General features: G+C 45.2%; 1 protein-coding gene across 3 annotated transcripts in view; it reads left to right on the forward strand.

Moving 5' to 3' along the window:
• The window catches only part of LOC124612264 (irregular chiasm C-roughest protein), a 1,966,673-nt gene that overhangs the window by 1,336,943 nt on the left and 610,039 nt on the right, over positions 1 to 19,691 (forward strand). Inside the window, exon 1 of one of the 3 annotated variants that reach the window (XM_047140360.1) lies at positions 16,301 to 16,563. The exons of the other annotated variants lie outside the window; for them this stretch is intronic. The gene's annotated coding sequence lies outside the window, so the exon portion shown is untranslated. Of the gene's footprint in view, positions 1 to 16,300; positions 16,564 to 19,691 lie in introns of those variants that run through there. 3 annotated transcript variants of the gene reach the window in all.

Here is a 19,691-nt window from a genome sequence, read left to right on the forward strand (position 1 = left end):
ATTCGAGGCTATAAACAGGTGATATACAAGTGATGAAGAGAACCTTCGCAAGTCTGGCCCGCACAGCAGCCGAGGTGGTTTCCGCCGTGCCGTGCGGATCCGAGTGGCCCCCTCGGGGAGTCAGTCGCTGGCCGCAGCGGCCGTCGCCGGCCAGCCGTAAGTCCGTCCTCCGCCATTGGCCCTTTCTCTCGCCCACTCTGGCGCGCCTTCACACCCTCCGTTTACTTCCCAATCCTTTCTCATCAGGTGCTCAATCTCTGTGCTCAATTTAACCTGTTTTCTTCATCCCCGGCTTCGACGCCTCCGCGTCTGAGGTCGAGATCGGGAGCTCTGTAACTCTAGCGCTATCTCCCACCTCCCACAAGTGGCCACCTAGAGGGCTTTGCCTCACTCGCCACCCCTCTGGCCGAACAGCCACGGTGAGCCCTCGTCGGTTTCTGAGACGTGAAAGAACTGCGTTATCACAACACTACCTCGTATACATTCTTAGCATCTCTCTGGAAAGCTGTTGCTACGCTACCAGAACACCATATTCGGTTTTCGATAAGCTGTTCAGTCCGTTTTAGATTACAGTGTAGTTGGAAGAATGATCTCACATAAGTCGGGCTTGTGCATGTTAGAATGCTCATTGCATCATAACTCCCTTCCGTGTCCGTCATCATCATCTTCGTCATCTTCATGTTGAGCCTTATCTCAATAGTTTTATTAATTGTTTGTTTCCGTGTTTCACAGAGAACATTCACGACAGTCGTTATGGTTTGGAACGCGTTAACTCAAAGGAAGATTGAGTAGACCATTTAAGAAGTGTGTGGTTATGTAGCTTCTCGCTGGTCGTTTACAGATAATTGACTGCGTATTTGTACTCAAGAATTTTTCTGTTGTAAAGAAAGTCTTATTTAAGAGAAAAATGCTCTGAATTATTGGCATTCTCACGAGATATCTAGCACCGCCAGTGACACGTGGACACCATCTCTTGCAGCATGGTGTACTGATGACGTCGCCGACCGATCACCACCCGTGGACAATAACCACTCACAACAGCAGCCACGATAGTCAGTTGTTCCTGAGGAAGAAGGCTGGTGGATTTCATCGAAAGCTCGATATTTCACCTTCATTTGACGCGAAAAAATAAAACCATCGGCTTCATTTGAAAACACTTCTGCGATCTGATACGAGATCGAACTTTCCTGCAGTGACATCCTTCTTCAGAACATTCTCAGTTTATATGTTGCGTCAGATCTGGTAAAATCTGTGAGAAAACCCAGAAAAATGCTCTGAATAATTGGCATTCTCACGAGATTGCTGGCACCAGCAGTGACACTTGGACACCATCTCTTGCAGCATGGCGTAATGACGACGTCGCCGATCGATCACAGACCACCTATGGACAATAACCGGTCACAACGGCAACGAGGAGAGTCAGTTGTTCCTGAGGAAGATGGCTGGTGGCTTTCATCAAAAGCTCGATATTTTACCTTCATTTGACGCGACAAATAAACCTAGATTGCTTTATACTTCCGCTGTCAGTCAGGCATTTTTTTTTTCTAGGGCAAGTTAATCAAAAAATTTTATAGCAGTGTACTTCACTTACTCTATGACAAAGTTAGATTCACTAGAAAGAACAGAAGATCATTTTCCCTTCGAGGTCTCTGTTATTCTGACACCACAAAGGATTTTTAAAAACAAATTTCATGAGTGAATAAGTGCATTGAGCGGCTGTGTTTAGTATTAGCAGTTGCACAACCAAATACCTGCAAGATGTACGTGTGTGAACCCCACGCATAATTCCAACTACTTTCTTTTGTGCAATGAATAGTTGTTGCGGAGTACAACAGTTACCACAGAATATTATCCTGGAGATCATGAGTGATTAAAATTATGCAAAATATATGTCAACTTGCTGACTTCTGTTCTTCCAAGTTGACAGGTATTCTAAAGGAAAAATCAGCTGAACCTAGATGTTTTTGCAAATCCGCTTTAGTAGTGCATCGATTATCTGAATGCCGATCAACGGAAATACCGGTAAACCGAAAGCGCTGCATTCGGCTAACTCAGATTTGCGCGCGCGCCATACGATGTATAGAAACTCCACTGGTGCTGCTGGCCAAAATGGTTCAAATGGCTCTAAGCACTATGGGACTTAAAATCTGAGGTCATCAGTCCCCTAGACTTAGAACTACTTAAACCTAACTAACCTAAGGACATCACACACATCCATGCCCCAGGCAGGATTCTAACCTTGCGACCGTAGCGGCAGCACGGTTCCAGACTGAAGCGCCTAGAACCGCTCGGCCACAGCGGCCGGCTGCTGCTGGCTATTTCGGAGGTATTTTCCCTTCCTTCCAACCATCATTGTTGCTGTTCTGGGTTGACGTTTCAATGTTCGATTTTGGCATGTTGTGTTATTGCTCATGTATGTGACACTCCAGATGGAAGCGTACAGGCCGGCCGCGGTGGTCTCGCGGTTCTAGGCGCGCAGTCCGGAACCGCGCGACTACTACGGTCGCAGGTTCGAGTCCTGCCTCGGGCATGGATGTGTGTGATGTCCTTAGGTTAGTTAGGTTTAAGTAGTTCTAAGTTCTAGGGGACTGATGACCACAGATGTTAAGTCCCATAGTGCTCAGAGCCATTTGAACCATTTTTTGGAAGCGTACAGACAAATGAGGAAAATGGCGGAAGACCAGGGCTTACAGGTTGGAAAACCTTGGAATAAGCTCCTTCCTTCAGGTGCGACTATCACTGCACCTGAAGAGCCACCCGTCAGTTTGTTGGGCTTTGCTGGGCTGGGTTGATTAAAGAAAACAAAAAAATGTTCAAATTTGTGCGAATTCCTAAGGGACCAAACTGCAGAGGTCATCGGTCCCTAAACTTAGATACTACTTAAATTAACTTATGCTAAGAACAACAAACACACCCGTGGTATAAGATTCTCTTGGAAACAAGACATGTATATATCAATTCCGAGAAGACTGGGAGCTGTTTGAATACCACCGGTTTTTTGTACACCATATTAGGCACAGTAGTGTGTTGCGCTTTCGGTATTTCCATATTTTCGTGTGCTTCCTGTACATCCATTCGAAATTCCTTAGTGTAAACAAGTCTTTGTCTCTTTCTTGGCTCTATTACCAAATTAATGCCTCAGGATACATCCAATCAACAAATCCCTTTTTTTTTTGTCAAGTTGTAAGATGATTTTTTTCCCAGATCGCTTTAGTATTTACTCTCTGTTTACTCGAACTACTCATCTATTCTAGTATTCTATAAGTCGGAAAGTACAATGTTATAATCGTGGAGGTAGGTTGGAGAATTTAAAAAGGGAACTAGTTAAGTGCGGTGGCAGGAAGAACAGGATCTCTGAACAGGTAAATACAAGGTTATAAACACAAAATCAAAGAGGACTGACGGCGTCTCTCTCTCGGCATCGCCTTCAATGCCGCCAACCCGCAACGCATCTGTGCGTAGCGGGTAGTCGACATCTCAACCTCTGCGGACGGGCTGGTTTCCGCGGTATCCGGCGCAGCAAACACAGGGCCTCCGGGTAACCAGTTAGAGGGCGCAGAAGGCAGCAACAGCAGTCACTCCAGACATGCAACTCTTGCTGCATCCTCCGCATCTTCGGTAGCCTATAGGAAGATTGTAACCTTCCCCCGCGTGAGGTTTTCTGCCCACTCGGAGCCGGCTAGAGCCAGTTCCGTCTTCGCCAGCCAGCGAATGATGTACCGTCTGGGCACCATCTCGGGCGGACGACATCCTCTTCATTATTCGAGCGGCTGTGCTCCAGCGACCTGTACGCCACGCCTTTGTGTTTTACGCCATGGTAAGTCGTGTTGACCGTGAGATAGAACTTCGAAGATATGCTTTGTTTTCATTGGTCAAGAGAATGTTAACTACGTCCTGCAGTTTCTGTTTCAGTTTCTTTGAAGAACAGTTGTGTGTGACGAACTTTTCCTTCAAACTACTAAGAACAATTTCTGGAGGACGTTCATTTTCTCCTGTTGTAATGAATCAGGAACTGCAGACTGTTTTGTATTCGATTTTTACTTATTCATATACACAAAAGGAACTGCCGCCACGAATCCTGCAGGGCTGTCCATAAATCCGTAAGAGTACGACAGGGTGGAGATCTCTTCTGAACAGCGTGTTGCAAGGCATCCCAGGTATGCTCTTTAATGTTCATGTCTGGGGAGTTTGGTGGCCAACGGAAGTGTTTAAACTCCGAGCAGCGTTCCTGGAGCCACTCTGCAGCAATTTTGGACGTTTGGGGTGTCGCATCGTCCCGCTGGAGTATCCCGTGTCCGTCGGAATGTACAGTGGACATGAAAGGAGGCAGGTGATCAGGCAGGATTCTTACGTACGTGTCACCTGTCAGAGTCGTATCTAGACCTAATATAGGTCCCATATCACTCCAACTGCACACGCCACACATCATTACTGAGCCACCACGAGCTTGTACAATCCCCTGATGACATGCAACGTCCATGGATTCATGAGATTGTCTCCGTACCAGTGCACGTCCATCCGCTCGATACAGTTTGAAACGAGACTCGTCCGACCAGGCAACATTTTTCCAGTCACCAACAGACCAATGACGGTGTTGAGGGTCCCAGGCGAGGCGTAACACTTTGTGTCGTGCAGTCATCAAAGGTACACGAGTGGGTCTTCTGCTCTGAATGCCCATATCGATGATGTTACTTTACACGGTTCGCACGCTGACATTTGTTGATGGGCCAGCACTGAAATCTGCAGCAATAGGCGGAAGGCTTGCACTTCTGTCACGTTGAACGATTCTCCTCAATCGTCGTCGGTCCCGTTCTTGCAGGATCTTTTTCCGGCGGCAGCGATGTCGGAGATTCGATATTTTACCGAATTCCTGACATTCACGGTACACTCGTGAAATGGTCGTCTGGAAAAATTCCCACCTCATCGCTACCTCGGAGGTGATGCGCCTGATCGCTCGTGCACCGACTATAATACCATGTTCAAACTCACTTAAATCTGGATAAGCTGTCAATGTAGCAGCAGTTAACAATCTAACAACTGCGCAAGACACTTGTATAGGCGTTGACGACAGCAGCGCCGTATTCCACCTGTTTACATATCTCTATATTTATATAAGCATGCCTATACCAGTTTCTTCGGTACCCGCCAAGGTAGCCGAGAGCACTAACGCGATACTTCCTGGACTCGGGTAGGCGCGCTGGCCCCGGATCGAATCCGCTCGGCGGATTAACGACGAGGGGCCATGTGCCGGCCAGCCTGGATGTGGTTTTTACGTGGTTTTCCACATCCCGATAGGTGAATACCGGGATGGTCCCCATGTTCCGCCTCAGTTCCACGGCTCGCTGACGTCTGAACACATTCGCACTATTCCATGGATTACACTCGACGCAGACAGTTGGGGTACACTAATTGCGTCCCGGGTGGGGGGAGGGGGGGGGGCGGGGTGGCGGCAGGAAGGACATCCGGCCACCCCTTAAACATTAATATGCCAGATCCGATTAACGATGGCTGTAACTGCGGGACAAGGCTCAATCGATAGAATACCAGTTTCTTCGGTGTTTCAGTGTAGTAGGGAACACACACCCCAACAGTATATGCCTACTAGCTTCGCAGATAGTAAAGGGATTGAAAGAATGTATGAAGAAGTAGATGAACTTATTTAGTAACGAAGCCAGACGTAAATTTGTTTGTGATGGAGGACTGGAATTAAGTCTTTGGGGCACGCTCAACCACTGAAGCGCTTATTATCTGTATCAGAAAGAGCTGATGGGAAGCTTCGTTTCCAGAATTCTGATGCAGTTAGTTGCAAATGCTCGAACGCGCTCTCACCTTACAGTGGTTACAGGTAGCTGGCAGTCGGCTGGATTTCGAGAACAGCTCGGTGGCGGCCACGACCGTAATGCCATTACACACGTCGGCGGCAGTGCGTCTTGCAGGGATGGGCTCGGCTTGCTGTTGGTGCAGCTAATTTGGGCGAACCGAAGCCACCGGTAGCCGGTAATTTGCGTGAACACCAGTTGCTATTGTAAGTGGATTAGTAGCCGCCTGGTTTGGGTGTAAGGGGGTGGGGGGGGGGGGGGGAGACAGAGGATCGACGCGCGTCGGTCGGCTGTGGCTGCGGCTGCGGGGGAGGGATCGAGCCAGATATGGGGGCTCGGTGGAGCGGCCGGTTCACCAGCGCTTAGCCACGGCCAAGGGATCTCTATCTGCCTCACTGCCGGGACTCCGTCTTAAATGCAGACCATTACACTGCAGAGCATTCTCGTGTTCTCTGCCGTGTACGGATGTTCGTCAGAATAATGACTGACTCGCGAAAGTTGTTGCCATTGCATTTCCAGGCAGATTAGAACTGTGTACCAGATGGGGAGTACGAGGTCACTTTATGGACTGGTTCTCTTCCATTTTCCCCTTATTACGGGGCTGGACACTACTTCGCTTAAAAAGTACGACCCACTTCTCAGAAACACGCAAAAAAGTATTCTGAAGGTTTCCGAGTGCTGTTAAGCAGTTTTTATCAAAACTTTCGAAAATTTAACTAGAGTAGACTGCAGCTGAGAGTGTAGCGTTCTCGTCTTGTAGTCTGAAAGACACTGGCTCAGGTCTCACTAGGTGCAACTTCTTTTTAATTCTTTTAATTTTATTAGGTTGTTGCATGAAAGTTTGTTGCGTTTTTGTTCTGCGTATTGGTATTCTGGTTGCTATGGGTTTATTTATAGACTGTCATTATTTTGTTTGTAGTTCACTATTGCTATTTGAGTTTACATTTTGGCACTTTGGAGATAATGAGTAGAGCTGTGGGTACTAGACAATGGAGCACCAAGTGGTGGAATCGGGAAATTTCTGACATATTCTTCTGTGTGAGCTCAACAAAGGGATGACAGTAGTGGAGGCAGTTAGAAACATTAGCGCCGTGTGTGGGGATTGGACTCAGAACGTCACGAAAATGGTTTCTTCGTTTGAAGGAGGATCAATTTGACATTGGTGACTCTCCACGTTCAGGGGTTGGATGAATATCATTTAAACCCTGTCATCCACAATGATTCACGTTGGTATACTTGAGAACTGGCAAATGTGATGCACAACGATCATTCCACCGTGCGACATTTGCATGCAATGGGGAAGATTCCAAAATGGGTGTATGGCCACCACATGCTCTAAACCAAATTCACAAAAATCCACGGGTACACTTACGTGCATGTCTGCTTACTCGTCATCAATTGGCTCGTGAACAACACCGACCTTTCCTATCATGCATCGTTATTGGTAAGGAGAACTTACGTCTTTATGACCAACTCCCTGTACGAAGACCTGTGTGCATCCAGAAAAGATAATGTAATGCATCTGGTGGAATAGCGATGGTGTGGCGTTCCATGAATTGCTTCCCCGAAGTGTAACCATCATCGCTGAAATTTATTGTCAACAACTGAGACGTCATGCAGACGCAGTCGACGAACAACGACCAGTAAGACTGCGGGAAGTGATGCTAGTCCACGATAACGCCCGCTCACATTCTCCTAGACTGACAAAGAACACTATACAGGAACTGGGTTGAGAGGTCATTCCGCATCCACCTTACTCTCCTGATCTTGCACCCTCAGATTTTCACCTTTTCCGCTCATTATCGAACAACCTTCAAGGAACTTCCTTTCCCCATGAAAATGCGCTCCGAATATCACTCGACGAGTTCTACACCCAAAACCAGGTGATTTCTACAGTCGCGGAATCGAAAAGTTACGCCAGCGTTGACAGTCTGTTGTAAGCAGTGAACTAGGATATATTATTGATGACCAAAGCCTGTGTTGCGTGTATCTGTTGTGTTCATTAAACGTACGGAGAAACGCTACTAACTTACGCACCAATCCAGTACGTTTATTATCAAATCGGAATGTTAATTAACACAAAGTGAATCATATTTTAATAACATCTTTTCTAATTACAAATCGCACGAAAATGCTGATACTAATTTAAACTTTCCATGGTTCCTCTAAATCACTTAAAATATATACCGGGATGCTTTAAGTAAAGACATTATTTCGCTCATGTTTTTCAACTGAATGAGCTACAGTATGTTATCCATCTTCAGCTACTGTAGTTGTGTACATCGAAATAATCAGAAACCAGTTCCATAAAAGAAGTTTTATTTCCTTAACCGCTTCCAGACACTTAGCGGTCTTCCTCAAGGGCTATAATTGACGACGCTAATCAGAAGCCTTTAACCCTAACCTTCGTTTTTTCAATCTTCCAGCAGTGTTGTCAAGTACTGATTGCGACAGACAGTAAGACAAGTATTCGTCGGCAGCACCGCACGGTCGCTTGGGACTCATTATGAGGTATGTTACATGGATGGTGGTACGCATGGGCGACCACAGAAAGTTATCCGGGGGAGGGGAGAGGAGAAAATTGTTGATGTAAATGAGATGGTCGGTTTTGAGACGTGTTATCCAACAACAATTAAATTTTTTAGGTGACACAAAAAGCTTATAATATCCCAAAGAATTGATGGCTGTTCACTCACTTCTACAGGTGTACGAGCAGTCGATAATGCATAAAAAATCCGTGTTCCTGATACCTCGGGGGGGGGGGGGGGGGAGGAAGAGCAAGCGCCACTCTTTCCCATCGCCCCCCCCCCTCCCGACCGCTTGCGGACGCCTATGGTAGTGTGATGTAGTTAGTCTCGCCTCGTGGGACAGTCAGAGCTCAACGCGTCTCGAACAGTTAGAGGCACTTCCTGGCCGTTTCGTTCAACAATGCCCGAGCACTACCACTCATGCGGGGCGAGAGCAATCGTCATTCAGGTTTCGTGACGATCGGTTGTATACAATCGAGCAACTCCAATAATACATGAATGTTTTGCAAACGTTGTTGAAATATAAAACTGGCAGTTTTCCGTCAAATGATAGTCCAACATTGGTAATTAGGCAGTTAATTCAGGGAGTGTGCGCGTAACTACACATTAAATCACTGGAAGAAATAGTATCGTCATTCATATTCAGTAGCTTCAGTGATACAGTGAAACTAAATTTAACTGCTAAAATGGGCATCGTTGGGTCTGACCATTGTTAGGAATGTGTTGCTTACGAACTCAATGAACGAAGTATGCGGTATGAATTGGTTTCCTTCCGAATCAACCTTTTTCACTTTAAATTGAAGAACTTCAGTATTCGTAAAGAAAAGAGGCACGTTTTGGTTTCAGCAACGCGGTAAGGCTTCGTATGTAGTGTGTTCCAGAGTTAGACATCCCATACACAAGTCCGGCGGCCGCAAAGAAATCTATTTCAATTAAGAATCATCAAAATATAGCGGGAAAGAGGTTACGTACTGTACAGTTTGAATAATATGAATACATCTCTAGCGGTGCTTCCACATGCAGGTAGTTGCGGTAAGTTGCCCCTTTTTTTTTTTCTTTCTGAAGATAATGTTGGATGTCTTGTGTGAAATCTGGAGTCTACGTAAACTACGGTGACGTTGGACTGATACCGAATGTTTCCGTATGCTTCCTGCCTCTGTAGGCCTTCTACGTATTTCTAGAAACATATCATTCAGGAAAAAGTAATAGTTCACCTATGGCACACTGAATTACGAATTACATGCTTTGCTGGCCGCAAATCATTATTCGATACGGAAAGAGTAAAGACATGGAGAAATGCATGTCTTCCAACCCAGTCGACTGTCAATGTGCGCTGTCAATTAAGCTGTGATCTGTAACTGCATTTGTAATGGACATGTTGCCGATATGCATCAACAGCAATCTATGTGCGGCGGAGACCCAGCAAGAACGCCGCGTGATGACACGTTTATTTTCTCGTATCGCCAGCTTCTCGAGCCATTACTTGCTACGCAGCGAAGGTAGTTCGTTTCCCCCCAGGGAGAGATACCATCTTCCTCGAAAGGAAACTGTAAACACGCCCTTTCCACACTCGCGGTAAGTGAAGCTTTCTGCTTGCTCAACGAGACTGCCACAGGACGCCTTGCACCTCACTCAATCATTCGCGCGTCGCTACACCGCGATAACGTACACAGACCATTAACTCAAAACGTAAAAAAAGAAAAAAAACACGCCTAGCAGTGCCTGACGCAGTGGACATGACAGCTTTCATCACCTTCACATAATTTTGTTCTGTATATGTATTTGTAAGACATACATTTCTAAAGCTCCTAGTGCTTATCCGCTACATTGTGAGTTCTCGAGTTCGTGTTTCAAAGGATTCAGAAGGAAATAGTTTTTAACAAGTACATGGATGAATTTGTTACGGGAAGGTACTACATATAATACAGTTTACAATCAACAGTTTCCAAACATTTCGTCACATAGGTGTTGGTCCCCATCGTTGATATAGTAGATGAAGTTTCCCACATTTCTGGCCGTCATTAGAGGGAAAATCAGCAGATCACCGAATTATGGCCTCCTCTAAAATTCCTGCATTTTGGCGTCGATACAGTTTCAGACGTCAAGAAGAGTGTAATAACACCAATATAAAAAAAGGGTAAGTGTAGATAAGTGTCGGTATTATTGAACCGTCTGTTTAATAAGTGATGGCTCCAAATGTTCAAATGTGTGTGAAATCTTACGGGACTTAACTGCTAAGGTCATCAGTCCCTAAGCTTACACACTACTTAACCTAAATTATCCTAAGGACAAACACAAACACCCATGCCCGAGGGAGGACTCGAACCTACGCCGGGACCAGCCGCACAATCCATGACTGCAGCGCCTTAGACCGCTCGGCTAATCCCTCGCGGCTAAGTGATGGCTCTTAGACCATCGAAATGACTGAAGACGGCAGAAGTAAATAACAAAAAATCTTATCTGAAAAACATAGATTTCTAACAGTAAATACAAATGTGTTATGGAGCCATTTAAGAAAGAATTTCTCTGGATTTAGCCTCATATGGAAGAGAACTGTAGCTTTTGAAATGTGGTGCTATAGAAGAATGCTGAAAATCAGATGGACAGACCGAGTAAGCAAGGAAAGGTACTGAATAAAACTGGAGAAAATAGAACATCGTGGAGTGACGAGGATAAAGGAGGCAACAAGAAATAGTCAGTTTGGTAATTCCGGGAAATGTGGTGGTAAAAGTTATAGAGGGAGACCAAAGTTTGGTTATAGCAAGTAGACTCAGATGGATGTACATAGCAGTTGTTATGCAAAGGTGAAGTTACTTGCGCAGCATATAATAGCACTGATGCCGGCCTGAGTGGCCGTGCGGTTCTAGGTGCTACAGTCTGGAGCCGAGTGACCGCTACGGTCGCAGGTTCGAATCCTACCTCGGGCATGGATGTGTGTGATGTCCTTAGGTTGGTTAGGTTTAATTAGTTCTAAGTTCTAGGCGACTGATGACCTCAGAAGTTAAGTCGCATAGTGCTCAGGGCCATTTGAACCAATAGCACTGAGTGGTGAATCAAAACAGTATTCAGGTTGAGAAGAAACGCAGCTGGAATATTATGGAATTTACTTTGGTAGTTGCACAAAAAATTGAGCATCAAATCTGATGATTGTGGTAGCCAACTAATATAACATCACAAAGACAACATCGCTCCGTGAATACAACTAAACGAGACCTATAGGCCGTTGCGCCATCTTTGTGAAATTAAAGACATTTTGTGTACTATTTTAATTTATAATGTCGTCCATATTTAGTCGTTTCAGTTTTGTAACATGGAGCATCAACTAACAGCCATCCTAATAGTGGCACCGCGTTGCGAAAATGGAAGAGAGACCTAACACACCGAACTTAACAACTGGAAACCATAGCTTCTGGGCTATGTAATAGACGTTGATAAAAATTTCGTAGGGATTATTGGCAGATCAAAATCCGAAGTTTGCTGGCCTTCAACTGACAAATGAAAACGAACTTCATACAAAAAATAGTAACACGTTATGGAGCGAACCCTCGTATGTCTTTATAAAGCTTGTGCAGGTTTTAAAATTCCTGTCACTCAGTTTGGTGGTGCTCGTGACGAATTCCTTAAACTTCGGACCATTAACTGTGATGCAGCCGTCTGTCTGAGGATATCGTGAAGCCGACACTAAAAAAGAAACGAGCGCATCACTTCAATGTCATTATCCCCACCAGTATGCTTCCTACCTTTCCGCTACTATCGCTGAGTTCTTCAGTTCTGGAGCACCTAGCTCTTCCGGACGTACATGAAACAGACAATGCTCCATATTTAACAGTTTCCAAGCTGTGGTTTCTTGAAATGGTAGAGGAACCTAACGGGCATACTGTATATCTATACTCCAAAAACTGCTCTGGACTGCGTAGTAGAATGTATGGGGTGGTTATAATTAAATTGCAACTACTCAGAGGTCAGTGTGGACTGTAATTATCGTATGGCAGCGAAACTTCGTAGATATTCTACTGCATTAATTAGGAACTGATTTACGCTGGGAAAAAATTAGTTCCAATTTTGGCCACCAGGTGCAATTCTGATGCTGTCATTGCAAGAAAGGCATACAGAAATGTTAGGAACTGGTTTGGGGCAGAAAATATTAAACAAATGAGAAAGATATAATGTTGATTTTATTATTAGGTTAAATGTATCAAGGAGTGCGCAGTCCAAAGAGAGATCAGCTTATGTTCCTGAGAGTTGACTAAACTGGTCACCTCGCCACTGACGTAGTTGTATTCAGGCTGGTATCAGTAACACCTCGTAGAAGTTGTTTCAAGAAATCCTGTGTTTCCGATGTGAAACTAATAAGAACCACTTTTCAGAGTCTTGATCTAGTTCTGCTACTGAGTTGCATAAGTTATACACAGTATACGTAATAGCCTTTAATTTTTGAGTGCATTTTGAAAGGCTGGCTTGAAAACTATCATACTGCGTCCACATGTTTTACAAATGTGACGCGTACTGACATCTGTTGACTTCCTTTAGAATCATTGTTTCTGTACGAAAGAGCGCGCATAATACAAAAAGAGAGATCATCGGTCCCATCGGATTAGGGAAGGATGGGGAAGGAAGTCAGCCACAACCTTTCAAAAGAGCCATTCCGGCAATTGTCTGGAGCGATTTAGGGTAATCAACGGAAAACCTAAATCAGGGTGGCCGAATGCGGGCTCTGAACCGTCGTCCTTCCGAATGCGAGTCCGCTGTGCTAACCACTGCGCTACCTCGCTCTGTCTCTCTTTAGAGCATAACTGCAAATTTGCGTTGTGGAGTCAGAAGGATAGGTTTTGTTTCTGAATGGCTTCAAGGCTCTGAGCACTATGGGACTTAACATCTTAGATCACCAGTCCCCTAGAACGTAGAACTACTTAAACCTAACTAACCTAAGGGCATCACATACATCCATGCCCGAGGCAGGATTCGAACCTGCGACCGTAGCCTAAACTGAAGATCTGCTGAATGAGGCCAAACAACAAATTGAAAATGGAGACAGCAAAAAAGGTTGCCGCTGCTCTTGGTTCGAAGGAGTCTGCTGAAAGGAAAAGACTAAAAGCTGTGAGTAGGAAATATAGATTTTGGCGTATCCAGAAGACTTGATCCAGTGCACTGAGTGTGGGAGATGGTGGTACGAACGGTACTCTTCATTTGAGAGTGATATTGTGTTCATTTGTTATATTTTTTTAATGCTTACTCTTTGGCAAGTTTCGCATATTCTTAAGCGCATGTGATCGAAACAGTGCACATTTCCCGGTTTTTGTATTTTTGAAATCTTCAATGAAAGTATTATCTCACTGCTGCTGTAGTTTTCTGAACATGTACATTTTGTGTTAATAAAGATAAATCTAAAATGATTTTGTTTTCCTGTTGATAATAACCGCAATATTTACGGTTCAAATGGTTCAAATGTCTCACAGTTCTATTGAGCTTAACATATGAGGTCATCAGTACCCTAGACTTAGAACTACTTAAACCTAACTAACCTAAGGACATCACACACATCCATGCCCGATGCAGGATTCGAACCTGCGACCGTAGCAGCAGCGCGGTTCCAGACTGAAGCGCTTAGAACCGCTCGGTCACAGCTGCCGGCCAATATTTCCTTAACTGCGCACCCTTTGGTATGGTTCCCCTAACCGCCTCTTACACAGTTTGCTTAACCTCAGCACTGGAGACGTCGGCGAGATGCTGTACATCGCCAGATTTGTAACTGGTGGCAAAAATTGGAACTAATTTTGTTTCTAGCGTATTCGGTTCCACATTAATCCATTAGAATAACTACTAAGATTCGCTACCATATGATAATTACAGCTCACATTCGACCTGTGCATGGAGCAGCAGTTTTACTATAGCCACCCTGTTCTTACCATTCTACCATACGTTAGAGTTTCTTCCTTTTCCATTCGCGTACCGAGGACGGGAAGGATTACTGGTTAAAATCATCTGTAGTTAGTCTTGTTCTCACGAACCCTGCAGGAGCTGTACGAAGGGGCCTGTTGTAAACTATTAGATGCCTCCTTTAATTTTTGGAACTTTTTGAGGGGAATGAAAAGTTAAGACCCATTATCAGGCATCTGCGAGTTCAGGTGTTTTAGCATTCACACTACTGGCCATTAAAATTGTTACACCAAGAAGAAATGCAGAGGATAAACAGGTATACATTTGACAAATATATGATACTAGAACTGACATGTGATTACATTTTCACGCAATTTTGGTGCATAGATCCTGAGAAATCAGTACCCAGAATAACCACCTCTGGCCGTATTAAGGGGCTTGATACGCCTGGGCATTGAGCCGAACAGACCTTGGATGGCGTGTACAGGTACAGCTGCCCATGCAGCTTCAACACGATACCACAGTTCATCAGTCACGAGTAGTGACTGGCGTATTGTGACGAGCCAGTTGCTCGGCCACCATTGACCAGACGTTTTCAGTTAGTGAGACATCTAGAGAATGTGCTGGCCAGGGCAGCAGTCGAACATTTTCTGTATTCAGAAAGGCCCGTACAGGACCTGCAACATCTAGTAGTGCATTATCCAGCTGAAATGTAGGGTTTTGCAGTGATCGAATGAAGGGTAGAGCCACGGGTCGTAACACATCTGAAATGTAAGATCCACTGTTCAAAGTTCCGTCACTGCGAACAAGAGGTGACTGAGACGTGTAACCAATGGCACCCCATACCACCACGTCGGGTGATACGCCAGTATGACGATGACGAATTCACCGCGATGTCGCCAAACACGGATGCGACCATCGTGATGCTGTAAACAGAACCTGGATTCATCCGAAAAAATTAGGTTTTGCCATTCGTGGTTCGTCGTTGAGTATACCATCGCAGGCGCTCCTGTCTGTGACGCAGCGTCAAGGGTAACGGGAGCCATGGTCTGCGAGGTGGTAGTCCATGCTGCTGCAAACGTCGTCGAACTGCTGATGATTGTTGTCTTGCAAACGTCCCCATCTGTTGACTCAGGGATCGAGACGTGGCTGCACGATCCGTTACAACCACGCGGATAAGATGCCTGTCAATTCGACTGCTTGTAATACGAGTTCGTTGGATCCAGCACGACGTTTCGTATTACCCTCCTGAACCCACCTATTGCATATTCTACTAACAATTCGACCTCGACCAACGCGAGCAGCAATGTCGCGATACGATAAACAGCAATCGCGATAGGCTACAATCCGACCTTTATCAAAGTCGGAAACGTGATGGTACGCATTTCTCCTCCTTATACGAGGCATCACAACAACGTTTCACCAGGCAACGCCGGTCAACTGCTGTTTGTGCATGAGAAATCGGTTGGAAACTTTCCTCATGTCAGCACGCTGTAGGTATCACCACCGGCACCACCTTGTGTGAATGCTCTGAAAAGCTAATCATTTGCATATCACAGCATCCTCTTCCTGTCGCGTCTGTAGCACGTCATCTTCGTGGTGTAGCAATTTTAATGGCCAGTAGTGTATCTTTGATTGAGCCCATGCGATCATTCATTTCATATTCCCACAATTCCTTACACCCAGGTACTTGTGTGTTATGACTGATTCTGTCACTTGTTGATACTGCGGTCATAGTTTTGAGTTTGGTGCAGTGCATAGTTTTTTTTTTCATTTTTCAAGGATCATGTTGCTTCTGCCATCCTCCCACACCTCGTTGCAGCAAGTGGCAACACGGTTGAGGCGTCGGTCGCAGGCCGTGACGAGCCTCGCCGTGGCCTTCCAAACATCGGTTCCGTCCGACGGCCGGCACCTGAGCGCGCTCTTCCGAAACGGCCGGCCACGCACAAAAACGCGTCGCGCCCCACTCTCCGGACCCGGCTGCCCCCGGGCTACCTGCCCGACACGCGACAGGTGCACCGCCGGCCGCTCGCCTCCAATCCGGTTTCTGGCTGGCGTTCAGTTGCACCGCCGGTGGCCACGCGCGCGGATGGAGTACTGTGCTGCCTGCGATCCTGCTCAACGCCGATTCGTTAGGAGGCGAGCCATGGTGATACACACGTCGATGGACCACTTTTGTCCTTTTCTGTGTCGTCGATAATGACCCGATTCACTTACTTCGTGACATTTAGAGGACGGTGCGTGTGTTCCGTAGCCTCCTGCTCCAACTGGTCGACTGACAGCTGCACATTCCAACAGCCTCCGAGACATTACAACCTCTTCTGGATCTCCAGTTTTCGGTGAGTACAGTGCTGTGACACGTGTGAATACAGGACAGTTGTTAAACAAGACGAGAAGATCCCCGACAGTTATATCTACATCTACGTGACTACTCTGCAATTCGTAATTAATTGCCTGGCAGAGGGTTCGTCGAACCACCTTCACGTTATTTCTCGAACAGCGCGAGGGAGAAACGAGCACTTCATTCCTTCCGTGCGAGCACTTATTTCTCTTATAACAATGATTTCTCCGTATCTAGGTGGGCCCCAACAAAATATTCTTGCATTCCGACGAGAAAGTTGGTGATTGAAATTTCTTGAGAAGATCTTGCCGTAACGCAAACCACATTTTTTTCAGTATTGGTTAGAAACAGTCTTGGTTGCAATTTTATTTTTTTTATTTTTCAACGGCGCGTTTCGCCTTATTTAGACGATAAGCTGAAGATGCTTAAATAAGGCGAAACGCGTCGTTGGAAAATAAAAAAACTAAAATTGCAACCAAGACTGTTTTTAACCAATACTGTTAAGCACTGGTTTGCTGTTATGCCACATATGGACTGGAAGAATTTCTTAAATATCTTTTTCAAGAATTGTCACACCGTATACTTTGACCAAGGTGGACTCACGATGTACGTAAGATGTCACGCAAACGTAAACATATCTACAAGTGTATAATTTAGTGTGTATCGTGTGTTTTAAGAATTAACAAGCACAGAGGCTGAGTGCTACGAATGCGAAAATGGTCACGTGGTTGGTTGGTTCATTCGGGGGAAGGGGCCAAGCAGTGAGGTCATCGGATGAGGGAAGGACGGGGAAGGAAGTCGGCCGCGGCCTTTCAAAGGAACCAACCCGGCATTTGCCTGAAGCAGTTTACGGAAATCACAGAAAACCTAAATCAGAATGGCCGGAAGCGAGTTTGAACCGTCGTCTTTCGGAATGCGAGTCCAGTGTGCTAACCACTGCGCCACTCGCTCGGTAATTATCACATACATAACATGCTTTTTAACTGCAAACGGTCTTATTTTTGACAAACATATGTATAATGTCGTGCATTTTATGCACCATAATGACAGCATGTCATGAGATACTCTCAATGGACCTCTTTTCATAACAAAAATTTTTCGAAGGCCAGAAGATGGCGGTTCTAGGTGCTACAGTCTGGAACCGCGCGACCGCTACGGTCGCAGGTTCGAATCCTGCCTCTGGCATGGATGTGTGTGATGCCCTTAGGTTAGTTGGGTTTAAGTAGTTCTAAGTTCTAGGGGACTGATGCTCTGAGAAGTTACGTCCAATAGTACTCAGAGCCATTTGAACCATTTGAACCTGAAGACGACAGTTGCACTGTCGAAACCAATTATCCACCGTAAAGAATAATTTATGCGATCATGGCTATTGAAAGCTTCCTCCGTCTTTAGTAGATCTGTTATATCCTCTAAGTGTTCCGGTAATAAAACCCAGTCTATGGTATGTCTTCCTCACAGCATGACCAATGTGATTTTTCCAATTTATGTTATTTGTAATTGTAATCCCTAGGCATTTAGTTGAATACACAGCATTTTGATTTGTGTGATTCATCGAGTAACCGAAATTTAGCGGATTCCTACTAGTACTCACGTAGATAACTTCACTTTTCCGAGCCTACAGTCATTTTTCGCAAGATGCCGATATCTTGTTTAAATCATTTTTCAAGTGGTTGTGATCGCCTGATGACTTTACGAGACGGCAGTTGACAGTATTCGAACATAAAACATTGGCAAACAATCTAAACAAGAACCCTAAAAAGTTTTGGTCATATGTAAAATCGGTAAGCGGATCTAAATCCCCTATTCAGTCACTCGTTGACCACGATGGCACCGAAACAGAGGACGACCGAAGAAAGGCAGAAATACTGAATTCAGTGTTCCGAAACTGTTTCACTGCGGAAAATCGTAACACGGTCCCTGACTTCAGCCGTCGCACGGACGCCAAAATGGAAAATATTGAAATAAACGATATCGGAATTGAAAAACAACTGCTATCACTTAGTAGCGGAAAAGCATCCGGACCAGACGAGATACCCTTAAGATTCTACAGTGATTATGCTAAAGAACTTGCCCCCTTTCTATCAGCAATTTATCGTAGATCGCTGGAAGAACGTAAAGTACCTAGCGACTGGAAGAAAGCGCAGGTCGTTCCCATTTTCAAGAAGGGTCATAAATCAGATGCGAATAATTATAGGCCTATTTCGCTTACGTCAATCTGTTGTAGAATAATGGAACATGTTTTGTGTTCTCGTATTATGACGTTCTTAGATAATACAAATCTCCTTCATCATAACCAACATGGATTCCGCAAACAGAGATCATGTGAAACTCAGCTCGCCCTATTTGCCCAAGAAATTCACAGTGCCGTAGACACTGGCGAGCAGATTGATGCCGTATTCCTGGACTTCAGGAAGGCATTTGATACGGTTCCGCACTTACGTTTAGTGAAAAAAATACGAGCTTACGGAATATCGGACCAGGTTTGTGATTGGATTCAGGATTTCCTAGAAGAAAGAACACAACACGTCATTCTTAACGGTTCAAAATCTGCAGATGTAGAGGTAATTTCGGGAGTACCGCAGGGAAGCGTGATAGGACCTTTATTGTTTACAATATACATAAATGACTTAGTTGACAACATCGGTAGCTCCGTGAGGCTATTTGCAGATGACACGGTTGTCTACAAGAAAGTAGCAACATCAGAAGACTCGTACGTACTCCAGGAGGACCTGCAGAGGATTAATGCATGGTGCGACAGCTGGCAGCTTTCCCTAAACGTAGATAAATGTAATATAATGCGCATACATAGGGGCAGAAATCCATTCCAGTACGATTATGCCATAGGTGGTAAATCATTGGAAGCGCTAACGACCGTAAAATACTTAGGAGTTACTATCCGGAGCGATCTGAAGTGGAACGATCACATAAAACAAATAGTGGGAAAAGCAGGCGCCAGGTTGAGATTCATAGGAAGAATTCTAAGAAAATGTGACTCATCGACGAAAGAAGTAGCTTACAAAACGCTTGTTCGTCCGATTCTTGAGTATTGCTCATCAGTATGGGACCCTTACCAGGTTGGATTAATAGAAGAGATAGACATGATCCAGCGAAAAGCAGCGCGATTCG

The sequence above is a fragment of the Schistocerca americana genome, chromosome 4 (genome assembly GCF_021461395.2).
Source record: "Schistocerca americana isolate TAMUIC-IGC-003095 chromosome 4, iqSchAmer2.1, whole genome shotgun sequence".
In the NCBI taxonomy this organism is placed as follows: Eukaryota; Metazoa; Arthropoda; class Insecta; order Orthoptera; family Acrididae; genus Schistocerca; species Schistocerca americana.